We start from the raw sequence: 22401 nt of genomic DNA, 5'->3' as shown, positions 1-22401 counted from the left end.
TGACAATACTCCCAAAGATTGTAATACAAGAGCCTGAATAACGCGGGGTGTTATCATAGCACATTGCTGACACAAAGGATTTGTCTGTTGAAATGATACCGCTCCAGTAGTCTATAATTTTATACAGAATGAAGAAGCCACAGGAATATTATACACAGCCTCTCCTAATAAAGAATTCATGTTTAATCAGGTGTTGTGAAGAGTTAAGTAAAGATGGTAAAGTATTCATATGTGTGCAGCAGGGTAAGGTGTACTTATTGCATTGTAACTCATTGTGTCAGCGTGAGTAGTATTTAGGGGATTTTGCACTGTAGTTTCTTTGGAGATGAGTTAACATTCAGGAGCCTCACTTGAGGCCATTGTTCTAACTTCTAGTCATACTGAGGCCTATTCCTGCCTGTGTATCTGTGAGTAAATGGCCCCTGTGGTGACTAGCGCTGGGTAGTACCAGCCTACCAGCAATGCACCAGGAGCACTGTGTTAACAAGCACCACAGGTTTCCCGTCAGTCACGCTGTCCAAGCGTCTCCTGACCACCCGGAGAACAATCCAGGCCTCTGTCAGAGACTGTCAGTAGTTGGAACAGGGCCTCTCACAGAGACATTAGTTTGACTCAGTCATGACTCTGTCACCCTGATCACACTGATCCTATTCTAATGCAGTATGGGTAATCTTAACCAACACGTAACTAGACCCTAACCTCAAAGGCAACAATGCTGCTCACAACAGCAACAGTGTTAAACATTCCCCCTCGCTCTGTTTTGTGTGACCTCACACTTGGAGAAAACTGTAAAGGAAATGATTTATGCAAAACACCCCTCTCTGAGTGAAACTCTGGAATCTGGTTATAAGACTGAACAGAGCAGGTTAATTTCCCTGACAATGGAGTTCCACAGCGCAGAACCCCTCACTGCCTGTCTGTTTATATAGACTTCTCTCTCTCACCACATGAAATCTGACCCAGCCAATCGGAGTAGACATAAAGTCAGACGAGGCCCCAGGGGCCAGGGAAGGGGGGGATCACTAGATCACCTCCATGGTCCACTGCCATGAGAAGGACCCATTGATGTGCTGCTACACAGGTGCACATCTCCCCTACACCCCTCCTCCCGGGACCCATGAAGACCCTCAGATCTCTGGGTAATGACTAATCTGAGTCCAGGGGGGAACTGAACCTGGAAGAGCCCCGCAGAGGTCCATCTTCCTCCTGGTTTAATTTGAACTCACCCCCCCCCCCCCCCCCCCCCAACTACCTTTCCCCAACCCTCTCCCCGTGTGAGTGTGGGGACCTTGCTGCTGCTTTTACAAGGTTGTCTCTCTCTCTGACCGGTAACCAGGCCTGTCGTTAGTTTAGAGGGATCAGTCAGTAGCCACATGCATCAGTGCAGCTGGCTTTCACCCATCCTGACTGTGCTGTCCATTGTTCAGTTAGTTATGAGGTTGTAGGATGATCAACATCAGACTCTGGGGAGGAGAAGTTTAAAAGTCTTTCTCCACCTGCTGTTATACAGTATTTTCCTGTAAAACAGGGAGATCCAGGGAGATTGGAATAATTCCCTTACATAATTTCCTAGCTTATCCCGTTACTGGAGCCACGTCTGTTTGCAAAATAATGATTAATAAACTGCCGAGATGGGGAAGCCGTGGCCTCGACTAGTAAACTGGTCACGGAGGGAGAACAATATTAGGACAGTCCTGGAGACGTATAGAGCAGAGACAGTGGGGAACTCTGGAACAGTCTATTCTAGTGTATGTCTGTTACAGTTCGGGAGCTGGGGAAGATACAACAGGAGTATGAGGACAGAGGAAAAAGAGTTTGTGCAAAGGAGTAGTGGAAAGCAGGCCTGTATTCAGGCTCCCTGCCTGAGACAATGTGTGGGTGTGATTGTAGCTGTCCAGTCATGTGGAGCCTGCTGGTCACTCACATTAGCTCTGGGTCAGAGAGCTGCAGTGGTGGAGCTTTGTGTGGCCTCCATGGTGCTGCAGTGGTGGAGCTTTACGTTGTGTCCGAAATGTCACCCTATTCACTATATAGTGTACTACTTTTGAAGAGGGTCATATAGGGAATAGGGTGTCATTTTGGAAGCAGCCTTAGTCCGGCCTCCCCTTTAGACCAGCTCTGGCCTGACAACTTCTAATGTAGCCCAAGCTGATGATAATGGCTGCATAGTGTTAAGGTTCAACTTGTGAGTTCTAACTTTTCATTCAAAACTTTGCCACAATGCAAATTGATTCTAATTGCACTATAAATACAGAATGAAATAGCTGGCACACATGGTATACATCAGGGGTAGGCAATAGATTCAGCCGCGGGCCGATTTTTGTCCGAGTGAATTGTCGGGGGGCCGGAACATAATTACAATTTGTACACTGCAAATTGACCACAACTAAGGCCAAAAACAAATGTTATTTGAAAATAACAATTTCATACAGTGCCTTCAGAAAGTATTCACACCCCTTGACTTTTTCCACATTTTGTTGTGTTACAAAGAGGGATTAAAATGGATTTAATTGTCATTTTTTTGTCAACGATCTACACAAAATACTCTTAATGTCAAAGTGGAAGAAAAATTATAAGATTTGTAAAAAATAAAATAAAAATACACTAATATCTTAATTAGTTAAGTATTCAACCTCCTCAGTCAATACATGTTAGAATCACTTTTGACGGCAATTACAGCTGTGAGTCTTTCTGGGTAAGTCTCTATAGCTATCCACACCTCGATTGTGTAACATTTGCCTATTTTATTATTTTCTAAATTCGTCAAGCTCTGTCAAACTGGTTGTTGATCATTGCTAGACAACCATTTTCAGGTCTTGCCATAGATTTTCAAGCAGATTTAAGTCCAAACTGTAACTCGGCCACTCAGAAACGTTCACTGCCTTCTTGGTAAGCAACTCCAGTGTAGATTTGGCCTTGTGTTTTAGATTGTTGTCCTGTTGAAAGGTGAATTAATCTCCCAGTGACTGAACCAGGTTTTCCTCTAGGATTTTGCCTGTGCTTAGCTCCATTCCTTTTTTATCCTGAAAAACTCCCCAGTCCTTAACGATTACAAGCATACCCATAACATGATGCAGTCACCACTATGCTTGAGAATATGGAGAGTGGTACTCAGTAATGTGTTGTATTGATTTGCCCCAAACATAACAGGACAAAAACGTAATTGCTTTGCCACATTTTTTTCAGTATTACTTTAGTGCCTTGTTGCAAACAGGATGCATGTTTTGTAATATTTTTATTCGGTACAGGCTTCCTTCTTTTCAGTGTCATTTAGGTTAGTATTGTGGAGGAACTACAATGTTGTTGATCCATCCTCAGTTTTCTCATATCACAGCCATTCAAATTAAAGTCACCATTGGCCTCATGAGTTAGGAAGGACGCCTGTATCTTTTGTAGTGACTTGGTGTATTGATACACCATCCAAAGTGTAATTAATAACTTCACCTTGCTCAAAGGGATATTCAATGTCTGCTTTTTAATTTTTACCCATCTATTAAACCAAGATTGAACTCTTTGGCCTGAATGCCAAGCATCACATCTGGAGGAAACATGGCACCATCCCTACGGTGAAGCCTCTCTCAGCCTATTGCGGACAGTCTGAGCACTGATGGAGGGATTGTGCGTTCCTGGTGTAACTCGGGCAGTTGTTGTTGCCATCCTGTACCTGTCCTGCAGGTGTGATGTTTGGATGTACCGATCCTGTGCAGGTGTTGTTACACGTGGTCTGCCACTGCGAGGGCGATCAGCTGTCCGTCCTGTCTCCCTGTAGCGCTGTCTTAGGCGTCTCACAGTACGGACATTGCAATTTATTGCCCTGGCCACATCTGCAGTCCTCATGCCTCCTTGCAGCATGCCTAAGGCACGTTCACGCAGATGAGCAGAGACCCTGGGCATCTTTCTTTTGGTGTTTTTCAGAGTCAGTAGAAAGGCCTCTTTAGTGTCCTAAGTTTTCATAACTGTGACCTTAATTGCAGACCGTCTGTAAGCTGTTAGTGTCTTAACGACCGTTCCACAGGTGCATGTTCATTAATTGTTTATGGTTCATTGAACAAGCAGTGGAAACAGTGTTAAAACCCTTTACAATGAAGATCTGTGAAGTTATTTGGATTTTTACGAATTATCTTTGAAAGACAGGGTCCTGAAAAAGGGATGTCTTTTTTTGCTGAGTTTAATTCCTCTTTGACATTATGTTTTTTTTTTTTTTTTTTTTTTTTTTTTTTTTCATTTAGCAGATGCTCTTATCCAGAGCAACTTACAGTTAGTGCATACATTTTATTTATTTATTTATTTTATTTTATTTTTCATACTGGCCCCCCTGGGAATTGAACCCACAACCCTGGCATTGCAAACGCCATGCTCTACCAACTGAGCTACAAAGGACTATTGTGTGTAGGCCAGTGACAAACTCTCAATCAATTCTTTTATTCAAACAAAATGTGGAAAAAGTCAAGGGGTATGAGTACTTTCTGAAGGCACTTTACCTTGATTACATACAGTGGGGAGAACAAGTATTTGATACACTGCCGATTTTGCAGGTTTTCCTACTTACAAAGCATGTAGAGGTCTGTCATTTTTATCATAGGTACACTTCAACTGTGAGAGACGGAATCTAAAACAAAAATCCAGAAAATCACATTGTATGATTTTTAAGTAATGAATTTGCATTTTATTGCATGACATAAGTATTTGATACATCAGAAAAGCAGAATTTAATATTTGGTACAGAAACTTTTGTTTGCAATTACAGAGATCATACATTTCCTGTAGGTCTTGACCAGGTTTGCACACACTGCAGCAGGGATTTTGGCCCACTCCTCCATACAGACCTTCTCCAGATCCTTCAGGTTTCGGGGCTGTCGCTGGGCAATACAGACTTTCAGCTACCTCCAAAGATGTTCTATTGGGTTCAGGTCTGGAGACTGGCTAGGCCACTCCAGGACCTTGAGATGCTTCTTACGGAGCCACTCCTTAGTTGCCCTGACTGTGTGTTTCGGGTCGTTGTCATGCTGGAAGACCCAGCCACGACCCATCTTCAATGTTCTTACTGAGGGAAGGAGGTTGTTGGCCAAGATCCCGCGATACATGGCCCCATCCATCCTCCCCTCAATACGGTGCAGTCGCCCTGTCCTCTTTGCAGAAAAGCATCCCCAAAGAATGATGTTTCCACCTCCATGCTTCACGGTTGGGATGGTGTTCTTGGGGTTGTACTCATCCTTATTTTTCCTCCAAACACGGCGAGTGGAGTTTAGACCAAAAAGCTATATTTTTGAATCATCAGACCACATGACCTTCTCCCATTCCTCCTCTGGATCATCCAGATGGTCATTGGCAAACTTCAGACGGGCCTGGACATGCGCTGGCTTGAGCAGGGGGACCTTGCGTGAGCTGCAGGATTTTAATCCATGACGGCGTAGTGTGTTACTAATGGTTTTCTTTGAGACTGTGGTCCCAGCTCTCTTCAGGTCATTGACCAGGTCCTGCCGTGTAGTTCTGGCCTGATCCCTCACCTTCCTCATGATCATTGATGCCCCATGAGGTGAGATCTTGCATGGAGCCCCAGACCGAGGGTGATTGACCGTCAACTTGAACTTCTTCCATTTTCTAATAATTGCGCCAACAGTTGTTGACTTCTCACCAAGCTGCTTGCCTATTGTCCTGTAGCCCATCCCAGCCTTGTGCAGGTCTACACTTTTATCCCTGATGTCCTTACACAGCTCTCTGGTCTTGGCCATTGTGGAGAGGTTGGAGTCTGTTTGATTGAGTTTGTGGACAGGTGTCTTTTATACAGGTAACGAGTTCAAACAGGTGCAGTTAATACAGGTAATGAGTGGAGAACAGGAGGGCTTCTTAAAGAAAAACTAACAGGTCTGTGAGAGCCGGAATTCTTACTGGTTGGTAGGTGATCAAATACTTATGTCATGCAATGAAATGCAAATTAATTACTTAAAAATCATACAATGTGATTTTCTGGATTTTTGTTTTAGATTCTGTCTCTCACAGTTGAAGTGTACCTATGATAAAAATTACAGACCTCTACATCCTTTGTAAGTAGGAAAACTTGCAAAATCAGCAGTGTATCAAATACTTGTTCTCCCCACTGTATAGACACGATCACGTCTCTTATTTTTTTTATTTGTGTGAATACTTGAACAGATTTCCTAAATTAAACTGGTGATTTTAGTATTCTTTTAGGACCAAAATAAAAATCACTTGCGGGCTGGTTTTGGCACGCAACCTCTGGTATACATGCAAAGCATAGATGGGGTTTTATTGTTTTGCATTGGGACAATTCCACAGTAACGGAATTACGCTTTGACTCAGTTCTTTCACTTTAAAATGTATGCCAAACAAAAACCATTGATTTCAAAGTTTAACAAACCATACAACTCTATGCACAAGGACTACTTTTAACAATTTCCACAGAATAATGTATAAAAACGTATTTAGTGGAACTGTGCAGATGTAAACTTTGTTCACAGAATTACGATAAAATCTCCCTCAGGTTTTTGTTTGGCATAGGCCTACATTTTTAAGTAAAAAATCTGGGTCTCAGAGCAATTCCGTTACCGTGGAATTGCCAACCCCTTTTTTAATACTTTTTTTCTGGTAGATGTTTTCTAAGAGCCCTTTTCCATCTGTTTATCCAGAAATTAAAGCCCTTACTAATGCCACATTTTTAAGATGGAAAATGCTTAAAATGTATCTATGCCTTAATTTCCCAAAAATATAGACTTAGCTTTCATTTGACATGCAATTTGTTATGCTCCTATGAACTTCACATGTTGGTGCACATGGGTCCTGTTAGATGGAAATGCCCATAGGCAGAAATTAGGAACGCATTTCACTTCACATGTTACTGGGGACTCATTAACCTCCATTGTCAGGTACAGTCAAGTGTTGTTTTTTTTCTGGTTGAAAGCACTGCTTGTTTGACGTACCTGAATCCCCCCCAGTGCAAGTAATTAATACATTTAAAAAAACACACATTCATGTAGAGTTATAAAGTTAATGTTGAATGTGTGCCCATCAGAATCCTACCTTCAACCACACTAATGTAGCAGACTTCGTGCCTTCAACCAAGCAAAATAAGTTTCTGCTTTTTTCACGCTTTGGTTTTGGGGGAAATGTTGTTTTTGAAGACAATGCCAGCGCCGAACACAGACTAAACTTTAAACAGACGACGACAGCCCCTCTTTCGCAAAACCCCCAGTTTAAATAGATACTGGGAAGTTGGGAATAAGGAGGTGGGTGATTTAGGCCAAGGTCGTCGCGGTGTGGCATGTTTTAACATGTGGTGTTATGGGTACATAACCTCAATAACATTCTGGTAACTCGCCTGTGACAACTAGAGACAGATAATGGTATTAACCAAAACAGTGGCTCTGTTACTTACTTAGTACAAACCCACAGGACCGGCTGTCAGAAGGAAACAACAGCTTTGTCCAAGTTTATCTTTTAGTTTAACACTTAATTTGGCAAGGATCATAGTGAACAAATTGGTATTATTGTTTTTGCTGCTTTCAGACTTGGAATTGAGTTGTTTTCACAACAGACGTTCAGGGAAAGTATTATTGTAATTGTAGACTCTATATGAAGCATAAATCTGTTGAGGAATAAAACTTGGCATGGTCTGAATGGAGAAATGTCATTCACACTGCAACAGAACCCTGCCGTGGGGCAGTGTCTGGACTGGACTGATTATATAGTGAACCGGCTGCTTTGTTATATTTCTATCATTACTAAACAAAGTGTGGTGGTGCTTTACTAAGCGTTGAAACAAACATCCCTCTCCAGTAAGTATGAGTGAATTCCCCAGAGAGGATGTGACTCCAGACCAGAGTATTGAAGAGAGCCAGTCAGTCAAGTCTGAAGTCCCTACAGAGGGCTGAGACGGAGAGCCCAGACTGCAGACTCTTGGCCAGCTAGAGACGTAGAGAAGGCCCAGACTGACAAATAACCGCTCAGATGAGATCTAATTGAGTTGAAGTCTTAGCGAGATGGAACTTTCATTTGTATTGCCATTTTAGATTTTAGTTTTATCCAAAGTTAATCTTCCGTTACAGTATTTTTCTTAGATCCATAACTTTCTCCATCTCGTCATGATGATAGGTTATTGTTGGAGGAGAGTCCATTTAGCATGTCTGTTAGCACACACGTCTCTCTGTTAGCAAACATCTCTGTTAGCAACGCGTGTCTCCATTCCCCCAGGTGTAGCCCACCTGAGGTATGTGAGTAATAATCATTGGCTACAATTTGCAAAACATCCCGACCAACTCCTTAAGACTTGCCTGTAGATTCACCACACCATTAGTCTGTCAATGCATCCCTCCTATGTAGGCTGGGTGTTATTTGTGTCTGTCTACCACAGCAGCCAGCCACAGGGTACTGTCTGAACATCTGGTCCACCCAGACCCCTCATTGCCACAGGGCTTCTGGGAACTCCTCCCTGGAACGGGAACACGTTGTGTTACCACCCTCATTGTACTGGAGACTCCTCCTGAAGAGAGACACACGTGACAGATGTGTTTTCACCTCTCCATCAGTGTCGAGTAAAGAGCTGTGGCCCCTGAGCATTTTGAACCAGGGTATAGAGTCATTTAGCATTAGCCCTTCACCCCCCCCCAGTCAGAACAGTGACAGCAGAGCAGGCTTAGGGATGTCACTCCCGTGCTGAGATCGGATTAGATGTCTGATTAGTTTAATGTAATATTTATTCATGCGAGAATTCTACCTTTCTCCTCTTCCTGGCCTTATAGAAGTATACAACCTTCATGCTGCCTGGTTAGAGGAGAGGACAGCAGCACCCCTTGTATTATCAGCCATCGGAATGCATTAACTGTGCAGTTAACTTGTCTTATTGTCCATCTCTTGTGACAATTTTTATAAAAAAAGGTCACGTCATCGTGGCCCCGACAGCAGGCCTCTCCTTTCATGCTGTAACTGTTATTTTGTCCTTTAGAAGAGAGGATGTCTGGAGGCTCTGCAGGGATAAAAGCCTGGTTCTGTTTGGGATAGAGTGGTTATGAAACGGGAAATGTATGAGCTGGTCCACATGTTGCTCTGGACAAACAGACAGGCTCTTGAAAGGGGAGGAAGAGAACCAGCTGTCAGTAGCCCCTCCATCCCACCCCTCTGCCCCTCTGCCCCTCCCCCACTTCCACCACTCCATTCCCCAGCGTTAGGTTTCTTTCCTCTCACTTTGGTGAAAGTGCTGAAGCTTACAAAATGACAGTTCAGAGAGAGTCTGAAAGAGGGAGAACAGAAAGAGAGAGAAAGGCCTCTGCAGGTTTAGGCTAGTCCAGTCTGCTGTGGTTCTGTTGTTATTCCTCTGTCAGACATCAGACAGCCCTGTCTGGGTCATTGGTAATCCCAGTCATATCCAGAGGTAGACAGCCTAAGCAGCACCATACTAGATCAATAACTCCCAGAGAGGGGGGACACTGGCTGGCTGCAGATGAACAGACCAACATGCTGTTCATAGAAATACCTCCTACCTTCCTGTATGTTTTATAGCAGTTGTTTTGAAGGGGAATGATTGGCCTGGCTGGCTGGTCTATGTTTGGCTTCCCTCTACAGTATATTTGGTTATCCTGCCTGCTTCCCGTAGTAGGCTGTCCTGTGTGTGTTCCTGGACCGTGTCAAGTGTATCTACACTACGGTGGTATGCTGGCCTGACCAGAGCAGTTAAAAGTGGTGTGTGGTCGTTTCCTCTTGTGCTCCTCAAAGAGAGCGCAGTAGTTGGAGTGTGATGGAGCTGTGGCTGCCTGCTAGGAGCAGCATGGAGGGTTAGCACCATGCCTGATTGGGGCTGGCCCTCTCTGTCTGCCTCACTGCCTGTTCTGTTGTAGCAGGACCATTATCAACAGTGTGGACCTAAATCAAACCCACTTGTTTGGGTCTCAGTCATGCCACACCACCCTCTCCTCCACCCACACTCTTCCCATCAACAAGGCCAGATACAGTAGTTTAGTTTACCCAAGCAAGCTTTTTTGATAGCTTTACTTTGACTTCTCCTGTTTGTGTCTTGGTGTTTGTTGGTGTTTGTAGTTGAATGGTTGTTTGTGGAGTGAGTCATTATACGGTCATGGTAACAACACAGCAGTTTGTTGTTTAGGAGCTTCACAGGAGCGAAGGATGGTTGGGAGGAGAGCAAAGCGGAGGATTGGTTGGTGGAATAGAGTAATCTGCACTCCTTCCTTTATTAATCTCCCCCTCCTTGGATCCCTCCTTCCTGGTCTGCTCTGTCTGCTCTTGAGGTCACAGCCTACACACACACACACACACACACACACACACACACACACACACACACACACACACACACACACAGACACACCTCTTTCTATCCTCTCTCTAAACTAGAGTGGAGGAGTGTGTTCACTTTAATTAAACTCTTAACGTCTGTTTTTTTCCCCCTCTCTCTCCTTCATTTTGCTTTACGACCTGCTTTGAAAAGGCCTCGGCTGAGTCGGCTCCCACAACCTAAGTTTCCAGACACACTGCCATGATTCCTGTGTGAGTTTCTCTCCCACATAATCTGAGACTGTGTCTGTACCACTGCCTGTTAGTTTATATGACCTGTTGTGATTCATATGGCTGTAGTTCTCCAGAGACTTAACAACCACCACCAGACCACCAAACCCTTTTTGCCAGCTGCCAGCTCCTCACAAAAACAACCTGTAAATATGTCTGCCCAGCCCATTCCTGCAGCAGCCTGAACTGTGAGTGTGTTTTTAGACCAGGTAAAGGAGGGGAGGTTTAGCCTAGAGCGAGGCTATCGTTATTTATAGCCCCAGCCAGGCGGTGTTTAGTGGATTCTGGACCCGACCCAGTCACATGTGGTTTTGGAGAGAACTATCCATGTGCTGGGCGAACCCTGGAGGAGGTTCATTGTGGAAGCTGGTCGGGGAGGGAAACGTTTAGTTTACTTTATATCCACAGGCTGTTTGAGGAGAGGTTAGGGTTAGGCGCAGTCTCTATGCAAACCACAAACCAGCTCTCTCCAGTTCCTCTAATTACTGATCTACTGTAGGACAAGGTCAGACATGTGGGGGGTGTGTGTGTCACAGTGCATGCTTGTGTTGGGGATTATGGTGCCCTTTGAGAAGGAACTAGGTTACCTTGTTTTAAAGCCTTGCTGCATTCACTGGAAATTGGCAGGGACGCGCCTCGTCTCCTGTCGAGTGCTGAAACGGCATCCTTTATTCTACACAGAACAAAAATATAAACGCAACATTTTACTGAGTTACAGTTCATATAAGGAAATCAGTCAATTGAAATAAATTCATTTGGCCCTAATCTATGGTTTCACATGACTGGGAATACAGATATGCATCTGTTGGTCACACATGCCTTCAAAAAAAGGTAGGGGCGTGGATCAGAAAGTCAGTCTGTATCTGATGGGACCACCATTTGCCTCATGCAGCGCAACACATCTCCTTCACATAGAGTTGATCAGGCTGTTGATTGTGGCCTGTGGAATGTTGTCCCACTCATCTTCAATGGCTGTGCGAAGTTGCTGGATATTGGCGGGAACTGGAACACGCTGTCGATCCAGAGCATCCCAAACATGCTCGATGGGTGAGTATGCAGGCCATGGAAGAACTGGGACATTTTCATCTTCCAGGAATTGTGTACAAATCCTTGCTACATGGGGCTGTGCATTATCATGCTGAAACGTGAGGTGATTGCGGCGGATGAATGGCACGACAATAGGCCTCAGGATCTAGTCACAGTATCTGTGCGTTCAAAATGCCATCGATAAAATGCAATTGTGTTCATTGTCTGTAGCTTATGCCTACCCATACCATAACCCCACCGCCAACATGGGCACTCTGTTCACAACGTTGACATCAGCAAACCGCTCGCCCACAGTACGCCATACACGTGGTCTGCTGTTAGGCCGGTTGGACGTACTGACATTCTCTAAAAAGACGTTGGAGGCGGCTTATGGTAGAGAAATGAACATTCAATTCTCTGGCAACAGCTCTGGTGGACATTCCTGCAGTCGGCATGCCAATTGCATGATCCCTCAACTTGAGACGTGGCATTGTATTGTGTGACAAAACTGCACATTAGTGGTCAGTGTAGTTTACTCACGTTTAAAAAAAATCATGGGGTCTAGTTCTTTTAGAGTGTTGTACTGTCTCGTACATCATGGTAAGGTTATATCAAGGTTAACTTTTACTTTCAGCAGTCTCTTGTCTTTCACATAATACCGTTTTAGTATCTCTAAACCATTCTGGAATGCCATAAACATTCAAAACTGTCCTTGTAGAATCCTGTAGAGTTGTGGTGTTTGATGACCGGGGATCAGAGAGTAGAGTTCTGTAGCAGTCATAATCAGCCCCATCTCTCCCTCTCAGGCAACACGGCTACATGTGCTACAGTTTCTGGGCCCTTTAACAGTCCCAGCAGCTTGTGAGCACGTGGGGTTGAGCCGTGAGAAAAGAGCAGTGAGAGAGTGAACGGAGCGGTGCAGGGAACGTTGTGTTCTGAACATCACCACTGCCTCCTCTGCCACAGTTTATTTCTGGAGTCCATAATTACTAAGGAGGGCCTCTCCTCCTCAGCTACTCACCACCTTAACACACTGGTCTATCTGGGAAGCCATGTTACCAACAGGTCCAAAGCCAAAGCAGAAACGTATCTTTGTCCACGTAGTCCTAACTGTAAACACCCCCTATGAAGTACGGATCATGAAACAAGGAATTAGAAGAACCATAATTGCTCTAGGAATTGGTTCTCTCCTATTTAGGGATGTCCACATGTATTGGTTGCAATATTGCCTGCTACTTAGCATGTAGGGATCCACATATCCCGTCACCTGAAAGCCATCAGATGTTCATCCACGAGACCAGTCACCCTGCGTAAATGTTTGCAGCAGTCATTATCTAGTCCATGACCATGTGACCTCGGTCATAAATTCATCATCATTGAAGCAAAAAACATAATCTCTGCATGGTCCCAAATTCCCTTTGCCTGATCAAGCCCTGCCAGCTGCTGCTGTGTGTGTGTGTGTGTGTGTGTGTGTGTGTGTGTGTCTTGTGGAACCTAACCAAGAGACAGGCTCTCTGCTCTGGCCAGAATCTCACTACAGCATCTTTCCACCCCCTCTCAGTGAACTAACACGATTAGCCCTGATGCAGCAGTTCAGTGGGCACACGAGGGCATCACTCAGTGTCTGTGTTTATATTTGCACATCATGTAATACCACCGTACCTTCTCCGCTATGCAATCCGGTTTCCGAGCTGGTCATGGGTGCACTTCAGCCACGCTCAAGGTCCTAAACGATATTATAACCGCGATTGATAATAGACAGTACTGTGCAGCCGTCTTCATCGACCTGGCCAAGGCTTTCGACTCTGTCAACCACCGCATTCTTATTGGCAGACTAAATAGCCTTGGTTTCTCAAATGACTGCCTCGCCTGGTTCACCAACTACTTCTCAGATAGAGTTCAGTGTGTCAAATCGGAGGGCCTGTTGTCTGGACCTATGGCAGTCTCTATGGGGGTGCCACAGGGTTCAATTCTTGGGCCGACACTTTTCTCTGTGTATATCAATGATGTCGCTCTTGCTGCTGGTGACTCTCAGATCCACCTCTACGCAGACGACACCATTTTGTATACATCTGGCCCTTCATTGGACACTGTGTTAACAAACCTCCAAACGAGCTTCAATGCCATACAACACTCCTTCAGTAGCCTCCAACTGCTCTTAAACACTAGTAAAACTAAATGCATGCTTTTCAATCGAACGCTGCTGGCACCCGCCCACCCGACTAGAATCACCACTCTTGACGGGTCTGACCTAGAGTATGTGGACAACTACAAATCCCTAGGTGTCTGGTTAGACTGTAAACTCTCCTTCCAGACTCACATAAAGAATCTCCAATCCAAAGTTAAATCTAGAATCGGCTTCCTATTTCGCAACAAAGCCTCCTTCACTCATGCTGCCAAACATGCCCTCGTAAAACTGACTATCCTACCGATCCTTGACTTCGGCGATGTCATTTACAAAATAGCCTCCAACACTCTACTCAGCAAATTGGATGTAGTCTATCACAGTGCCATCCGTTTTGTCTCCAAAGCCCCATACGCTACCCACCACTGTGACCTGTACGCTCTTGTTGGCTGGTCCTCACTACATGTTCGTCGTCAAACCCACTGGCTCCAGGCCATCTATAAATCACTGCTAGGCAAATCCCCGCCTTATCTTAGCTCATTGGTCACCATAGCAGCACCCACCCGTAGTCTGCGCTCCAGCAGGTATATCTCACTGGTCATTCCCAAAGCCAACACCTCCTTTGGCCGCCATTCCTTCCAGTTCTCTGCTGCCAATGACTGGAACGAATTGCAAAAATCTCTGAAGCTGGAGACTCTTATCTCCCTCACTAACTTTAAGCATCAGTTGTCAGAGCACCTTACCGATCACTGCACCTGTACACAGCCCATCTGAAATTAGCCCACCCAACTACCTCATCCCTATATTGTTATTTATTTTGCTCTTTTGCACCCCAGTATCTCTATTTGCACATAATCTCTTGCACATCTAGCATTCCAGTGTTAATACTATTGTAATTATTTTGCACTATAGCCTATTTATTGCCTTACCTCCATAACTTGCTACATTTGCACACACTGTATATATATATTTTCTGTTGTATTTTTGACTTTATGTTTTTTACCCCATATGTAACTCTGTGTTGTTTTTATCGCACTGCTTTGCTTTATCTTGGCCAGGTCGCAGTTGTAAATGAGAACTTGTTCTCAACTGGCTTACCTGGTTAAATAAAGGTGAAATAAAATAAAATAAATAAAGTGTATATGTTTTTCCTAGAAAGGCTCTGTTGTTACTTGCAGTCTGATGGGGTATTCTGCAGGGTGTTTCACTATTGTTTAAATACTCTGTCAATCCCCCTGTGAGAGAACAGCACTGAATCTGACATTATTTTGTTGTTTTCTTGTTTAGGGTGGGGTGGGGTGGGGAGGGGGATTGTTAATCTGCTTTATTCTGCATCACCATGGCGATGGCATGTTCAATTCTGATTCTCTGTCTGGTTTCTCTGATCTCCAAATTGTGTTTTGTGTAGATTAAATATGAACAGGCTAACACAACACTCTTCTGACTGTAGTATGGCTTCCAGTCCACAGTTGGTGTTTGGGGGTAGTGGTTGGGGTGTGTATGTGTGTGCTGAAGGGGAATTAAAGGAACAATTCATCTGAGTTGAGTGTGTTCAGAGAAGAGGCAGATATAGGTCATCATGCTGTAAAACAATGAGACAGCCTGCTGTGCCTTACCCCCTTTTAACTCTAACATCCCCTACCACACCAGGACCATGGAGGCACTTGGTCAATGTTAACTGGCAGTGGAGTGTTTGATTGGCTGCAGAGGATCAGGAGAGCTGTCAATCACAAAATTATATTTGCTGATTGGCTGAGCCGGGACATGCAGGCAGGCTACAGACCTGAGCATGAACTTTTTGAAATAAAACGATGATGCCCAACCTCATATTGCAGAAAATGTATTTTAGAGGAAAGCAATTTCAATAGGTCAGGCTTAATCCCATCCCTTGTTTACCTAATATAAACATCTCAAATACCTCTCTGTGGTCCTTTGCTCATAGAGGGTCTGTGGTCTGATTTTAGTTCTCTCTTATTGGCTTTGTGACTGCAGCCCAATAACTGACAGCAGACATACAGAGGGAGAGCGAGAGATGGAGGGAAGGATGGAGGAGACGGGCCCCTCTACAAACATGTGGGCTGTCGGCCAATCAGGCCAGTTCAACAGTTCAGGGCGGTGGGATGGGAGGAGGAGAAAGGAGTTCCAACTCTTCTCAGATGACTAGTGGAGACTAGACTTGTAGACAATATGAACCGTTTAGTTTTGTAGACTATAGATACTGACAGCTAGAGTGGAAGCACTTCAGTTCACCAGACAGAAGTTTGGCTCAGCTGTCAATCTATAGTATAATACCTCAATTTATTGAATAGAGTTTGTGTTCCTGCCTTATCACTGTTGCAAGCAGTCCTGACTTAGTATTTGTGCATTATCTCAGGGGGCCCATTGTAAGAAAATGTATTTTCTGCTTTGTTTGAGAAATGAAGTTGTGGGCAGGGTAGGAGCTACTCCGTGTGTGTCATTGTCTGAAAACTAAGTCAGTGGAGCATGGCAGGAGGCAGGCAGAAGTGGAGAACCTGACACGCATGTCAGCAACACACAGGAAGCAGCCTGGTTGTGTGGATGGTTCAGGTGTAGCAGCAGAGCTTCAGACCAGGCCTTTTGTTGTTTCAGGTGTAGTTCCAGCCCGGACCTGTCCCAGCCTGCATAACGGTTACCCAACAACACCCAAGGACAGAGAGGTTCTACTGGGGGAGGAGAAGGGCTGACACTGCCCCATGTGGACAGAACCAGTCTCTCTCTGGCTCTTACGCAATGTGAAAAAGGAATTTCGCAATGTGAAATAATATTATGGCTAAGGCGCATTATAAAATATGTGCTCTGCACAGTATGAGTTAACATGTGCAGGATATTATCAAATTATCTCACATTGTTATGGAGATGTGATTTATGTACAGTAAGTTAAAATTCATTATTCTTGCCAACCACAAAATAAGGTATGTCTCTCTCTGAGAGGGAATCGCAGTGAAAGCAGTTTTACTGTGGTTGGATTAAACCCTCCAAAGCATTAGCTTACTGTGAGACTCTCTGCCTCTCTCTCTGTGTTTTGTCTTTCTCTAATGGTGGATGAAACCACTAAGCTTTGTCACCATTTAGTCTGCAGTTACCTGTCTAAATCCCTTCTTTCCCATTCCACCTCCCCCTATCCTTTAATGATGCGTAGCTAGCTCACTTCTCCCTGTGCCTGACAGGAAAACCTCAAGTTAATCGGCTGCAGTCCCAACTCCACTTGGCCACTGGTGTAATTCTCACTAGTACGTGAGTTTGTGTTTGCCAGTGTGAGTCGTGTATGTTTGCCAGTGTAAATTAGAGGGCTGGTGTGTGAACGTTAACCTGGACTGTTGTGATTGGACAGGCTGGTATTAGGGATTAACATGGGTAACTGGGCTCCCTGGACTGTCCTGGTAACACTTCACATCCCCCCCCCCCCTCCCCCTCACACAAATTTGCCATAAATTCAAAGCACGCTATTAATTGATACTGCCGGACTGCACACGTATGCAGTTAATAAACCCTAACAGGAAACCCCTACAGTATAGCCTATAAAATAACGCGTGCCTCATTGTGACTCTTCAAATGGTCACAAATGTGATAGGCATATGCACAATTCACTACATGGGCATTTGTCACAGACCATGAAGTCTGTTAACAATTCAGGGAGGCATGAGGGAAAATTCTATCTTAGATCCAAGGCTATTTTCATACCCAATCGCACTGAAACCCCAAATCCTGTCTCACATGAAAATTCCTAACTTTATTCTGTAATCCATAGGTTGCATTATCAAAGCATGTCTCTCGCCTATGCATGTCAAAATACCGCTATAAACATTTCCCCCGCTTCTTTGCGCTGTCTTGTATTTGCTGCCCATACGAGCACTTCGGTAGAGAATGTGTGATCAACAAATAGTATGAGAGTAGATATTAATATTTTAAAAACAGCTGGTCCCCGTTAAGATACCTTGATATTTAAACTATTTCCTCTCTTCATCTCCCCGTTATTCATGAGCTGATCTGCTATCTGTATAATCATCAACTCGATTTTGCCAAATTATAGGAGATATTCTGTCATTCATTAAAGGAGGTTATCTAGCAAGCTTAACAACTTTGGTCATTTGACTTTTGTTTGACTGCCGTTACAAAGTGTGTATGATTCGACAACGCTATAGGCCTACCCGGGGTGCGCTTTTGCACCCTGAGTGTGCTCCGTGTCGAGATAGCCTACTTCTGAAATGCGCTGAATTAATTGAGGCGCATGATAAAGCGCTGAATTTATGAACGGCCTGTTTGGTAGTTCACAAGAATGTCATTGGCGTTGATGGTAAGATGGTTACTCTATCATTACATCAGTTTCATTTGCTCTGAAATCTTTACATATTGGAGCAGCCAAGCCGACAAGGTGGCGCAGTGCCCCTCTTATTTGGGGAGAACCCTGGCATAGTGACCATATCTTGGTTTTAAACGCTTTAAATGGGCACTTTGGATTTTTGAGGTATTTCCCGGGACTCTCTGAATAAATATGAATTATTCCCGATATTAAAACCTCGATTTCCTGGAAAATATTCATCCCTACTGGGTATAGGGCGCCATGTGATCTGGTTGTCAGACTCCCCGGATCCTCTGTAATGAGGGGGAGATGTGGGGTCCGGAGGAGATGTGGGATGGGGATAAAGAGATATGGAGTGTGTGTCGGTTAAGGTACAGTCCTTATCCTTCTCTCAGGACCTGCTAGTTGTCACCCAGAACCTAGGGAGATTAGAAAGAGGGTTAGGAGGAGGTTAGGTTTAGGAGGTCTGGCTCTGCTCACTGACTGACAGGCAGGCTGGTGAGGGGGTGGAGAGAGGTCAGGCTAGACCAGAACAGGCCAGAGAGAGGCTGTATCTAGTGTCCAGGCAGTGATGCGATCATGGCTACACCCTCATTCACCACCACACAGAGTTTATCAGCAAGCCCTCCTCCTCCCCCTCTGCTGCCCATGTAGATGTCTGTCTAATTTGGGGTCAATGGGACGGTGGTGGATAATCTTCTCTCTGGAGTTCAGAAACTCTCTATTGAACTTTAATCAAATGTCACACCCTGCACTAATAAAGCATTCTGATATTTCACCATTACTGGAACATCCAATGATACTTGGTTTACAGTCTGAGGCTGTCTATGACTAATACAGCTCTGACTCCAGGCTTTGTGAGTATAATGTATTAGACCAGGGGTTCCCAAACGTTTTCACACAGGCCCCCCTTCCAGCATTGGGGAACACCCCCGTGAGCGCGCCACATCTATTTCTATGGGCACAAGCACTGCTCATGACACAAACTGTTCACACCCCTCTTGTTGGCAGAGAGACAATTTTGCAGGTTTAAAGCTTATTTTCTTGCAATTCTATACATTTTGCCATATCTAATGTGTATTCATGTGAAATTTGTGTGACTCAAACATTACAACAAAATCAATGGGCTAAAAAACCTAGCTAAAAAATGTTAGCTGACAAGGGGTAGTTGATCTGGAAGTTTCTGCTCTCTAAGGTATGCAATGACTGACATGACACGTTGAAAACTGATGATGCACTAGCCAATTTCGAAATTGCGCCTTGTGCATTCTACTATTACAACTTTCAAGAGTAAGTTGAAAGCCGGACTGAGTTCCTTAAAAAAGTGAAAATAAAGTTGAACCACTGTATTAAGCTACTCCTCCTGTAAATGAATTCTAATGTATCCACTAAGGACACCTACTGTACATGTTCTCTCCTAATGAACAGTGTGAACCAGATCCAATAGAAATCAAATCTTTCAACCTGGAACTGGTTAAACAATATTGTAGGATTAAAGTCTGAAGCTCTTTCTCCTCTAGCTGTCCTCTGTCATTGTGCTTTGTCGGTCTCCTCCTACTCTGTAGTGCAGTCTGTCTCTTCCTAAAGCTAAAAGCTCTATTGTAGCAGGCGATCACAGGCTAAAAACGGCAGCAGTCTCCTGCTGTTGGGGTTCAAATAACATCTGTCCCCAATCCACCATTTCTCCCCTTTTCAAAGACAATTTTGGCCATGTTTTTTTGAAGCTTTTAGAAATCACTTTTCTCCCATTTTGGAAAGTAGGGGGCCAGTGGAGAGATCCATTTGACATGAAGTTGCCTTCAGATGAACTCCCTCCCTGGAGAGGTTCAGACTCTGAGGGATGTCTATTAGGAGAGATGTATTCCTGTGTTCTCTCCATGTCCCTCTCTCTTGTCTCTCCTTCTGTCTCTCCTTCTGTCTCTTCTTCTGTCTCTCCTTCTGTCTCTCCTTCCAGTCTCTCTCCCTATCACTCTTTCCTATCTCTCTTTCTCTCTCTCCATCCTCTTTCTCTTGTTTGTAAACAGACGGGTGGCCCTGACTCCCAGCATGCCACTGTGATTTACATCACCCTGCTCCGGTACACTGCCAGAGTCTCTCTGTCCCACAATTCCCTCTGTTTCTAAAATCGGCTGTGTTTGGCTGCTGCTGTAAATGTGAAGTGGACAAAATAGGAATGCTCTGGGCCTGTATTCACAGAGCGCCTCAGATCTAGGATCAATTCACCCCCCCTCTTATTCATTATGATCTAAAAGGAAAACTCTGAGACGCTTTATGAATATGGGCCCAGAATTCCCAATTTACTGCTGAAAGACTTTCATACTTCTATACTTGTGGAACATATGGACGTCGCTAAGAAAATGGTCAACATTAACCACCAAAACGTGTTCTCTGGGTGGATTTTATCAGAGTGGTTGGAAGATGGCTGAATTACAAACAGTAGTAGTACACTCAGTCTATTTCTCCCCCCCCTTCCCCATCCACTAGATGAGTCGGCAACTATGACCTGTGTTAAAAAATGTGATGCGTCTGAAAAAGAAGAGAGAAGGCTAATCCTCTGTCGTAGTGTTGCCATTCCTGTTCTCCACCCTGATCTCTTCAGCAGCAGCCCCCTAACTGGTCCCAGATGTCTGGTGGTAACAGGCAGGGGGAGGAGGAGGGGTGAGGGCCGTGCTGCTGAGTGTGCACTCTCGGAGAGCTAGAGCTCCTCCCCCTCCTCTTACTTGCCCCGTCTCATTTGAATATAGTCAAATCTCCAGAGGCTTCCCTCTGTCTTCCCCTGTCTCTAGCCTCTAGCTCTGCTCCCTGTTCTGGTGGAGCAGTGGTTGTAAGGGCTCAGACTAATTTTCATCATGGGTACACGTCAACTATGACAGACAAATTGAGAAAAAAAAATCCAGAAAATCACATTGTAGGATTTTTAATGAATTTATTTGCAAATTATGGTGGAAAATAAGTATTTGGTCAATAACAAAAAAGTTTCTCAATGCTTTGTTATATACACTTTGTTGGCAATGACACAGGTCAAACGTTTTCTGTAAGTCTTCACAAGGTTTTCACACACTGTTGCTGGTATTTTGGCCCATTCCTCCATGCAGATCTCCTCTAGAGCAGTGATGTTTTGGGGCTGTCGCTGGGCAACACGGACTTTCAACTCCCTCCAAAGATTTTCTATGGGGTTGAGATCTGGAGACTGGCTAGGCCACTCCAGGACCTTGAAATGCTTCTTACGAAGCCACTCCTTCGTTGCCCGGGCGGTGTGTTTGGGATGATTGTCATGCTGAAAGACCCAGCCACGTTTCATCTTCAATGCCCTTGCTGATGGAAGGAGGTTTTCACTCAAAATCTCACGATACATGGCCCCATTCATTCTTTCCTTTACACGGATCAGTCGTCCTGGTCCCTTTGCAGAAAAACAGCCCCAAAGCATGATGTTTCCACCCCCATGCTTCACAGTAGGCATGGTGTTCTTTGGATGCAACTCAGCATTCTTTGTCCTCCAAACACGACAAGTTGAGTTTTGACCCAAAAGTTATATTTTGGTTTCATCTGACCATATGACATTCTCCCAATCCTCTTCTGGATCATCCAAATGCACTCTAGCAAACTTCAGACGGGCCTGGACATGTACTGGCTTAAGCAGGGGGACACGTCTGGCACTGCAGGATTTGAGTCCCTGGCGGCGTAGTGTGTTACTGATGGTAGGCATTGTTACTTTGGTCCCAGCTCTCAGCAGGTCATTCACTAGGTCCCCACGTGTGGTTCTGGGATTTTTGCTCACCGTTCTTGTGATCATTTTGACCCCACGGGGTGAGATCTTGCGTGGAGCCCCAGATCGAGGGAGATTATCAGTGGTCTTGTATGTCTTCCATTTCCTAATAATTGCTCCCACAGTTGATTTCTTCAAACCAAGCTGCTTACCTATTGCAGATTCAGTCTTCCCAGCCTGGTGCAGGTCTACAATTTTGTTTCTGGTGTCCTTTGACAGCTCTTTGGTCTTGGCCATAGTGGAGTTTGGAGTGTGACTGTTTGAGGTTGTGGACAGGTGTCTTTTATACTGATAACAAGTTCAAACAGGTGCCATTAATACAGGTAACGAGTGGAGGACAGAGGAGCCTCTTAAAGAAGAAGTTACAGGTCTGTGAGAGCCAGAAATCTTGCTTGTTTATAGGTGACCAAATACTTATTTTCCACCATAATTTGCAAATAAATTCATAAAAAATCCTACAATGTGATTTTCTGGAAATTTTTTCTCAATTTGTCTGTCATAGTTGACGTGTACCTATGATGAAAATTACAGGCCTCTCTCATCTTTTTAAGTGGGAGAACTTGCACAATTGGTGGCTGACTAAATACTTTTTTCCCCCACTGTATGTATTTAGGGGGGGGGGGGGCTGGA

General features: G+C 44.5%; 1 protein-coding gene across 1 annotated transcript in view; it reads left to right on the top strand.

Annotated features, from left to right (window-relative positions):
* Positions 1–22401, top strand: part of LOC311131749 (partitioning defective 6 homolog gamma-like) — a 38639-nt gene that overhangs the window by 5285 nt on the left and 10953 nt on the right. The window lies entirely within an intron of this gene.

The sequence above is a fragment of the Coregonus lavaretus genome, assembly GCF_964263955.1.
Source record: "Coregonus lavaretus genome assembly, chromosome: 7".
Classification (NCBI taxonomy): domain Eukaryota; kingdom Metazoa; phylum Chordata; class Actinopteri; order Salmoniformes; family Salmonidae; genus Coregonus; species Coregonus lavaretus.
The sequence above is the reverse complement of the archived record's forward strand: the minus strand, read 5'-3'. Positions and strand labels throughout refer to the sequence as shown.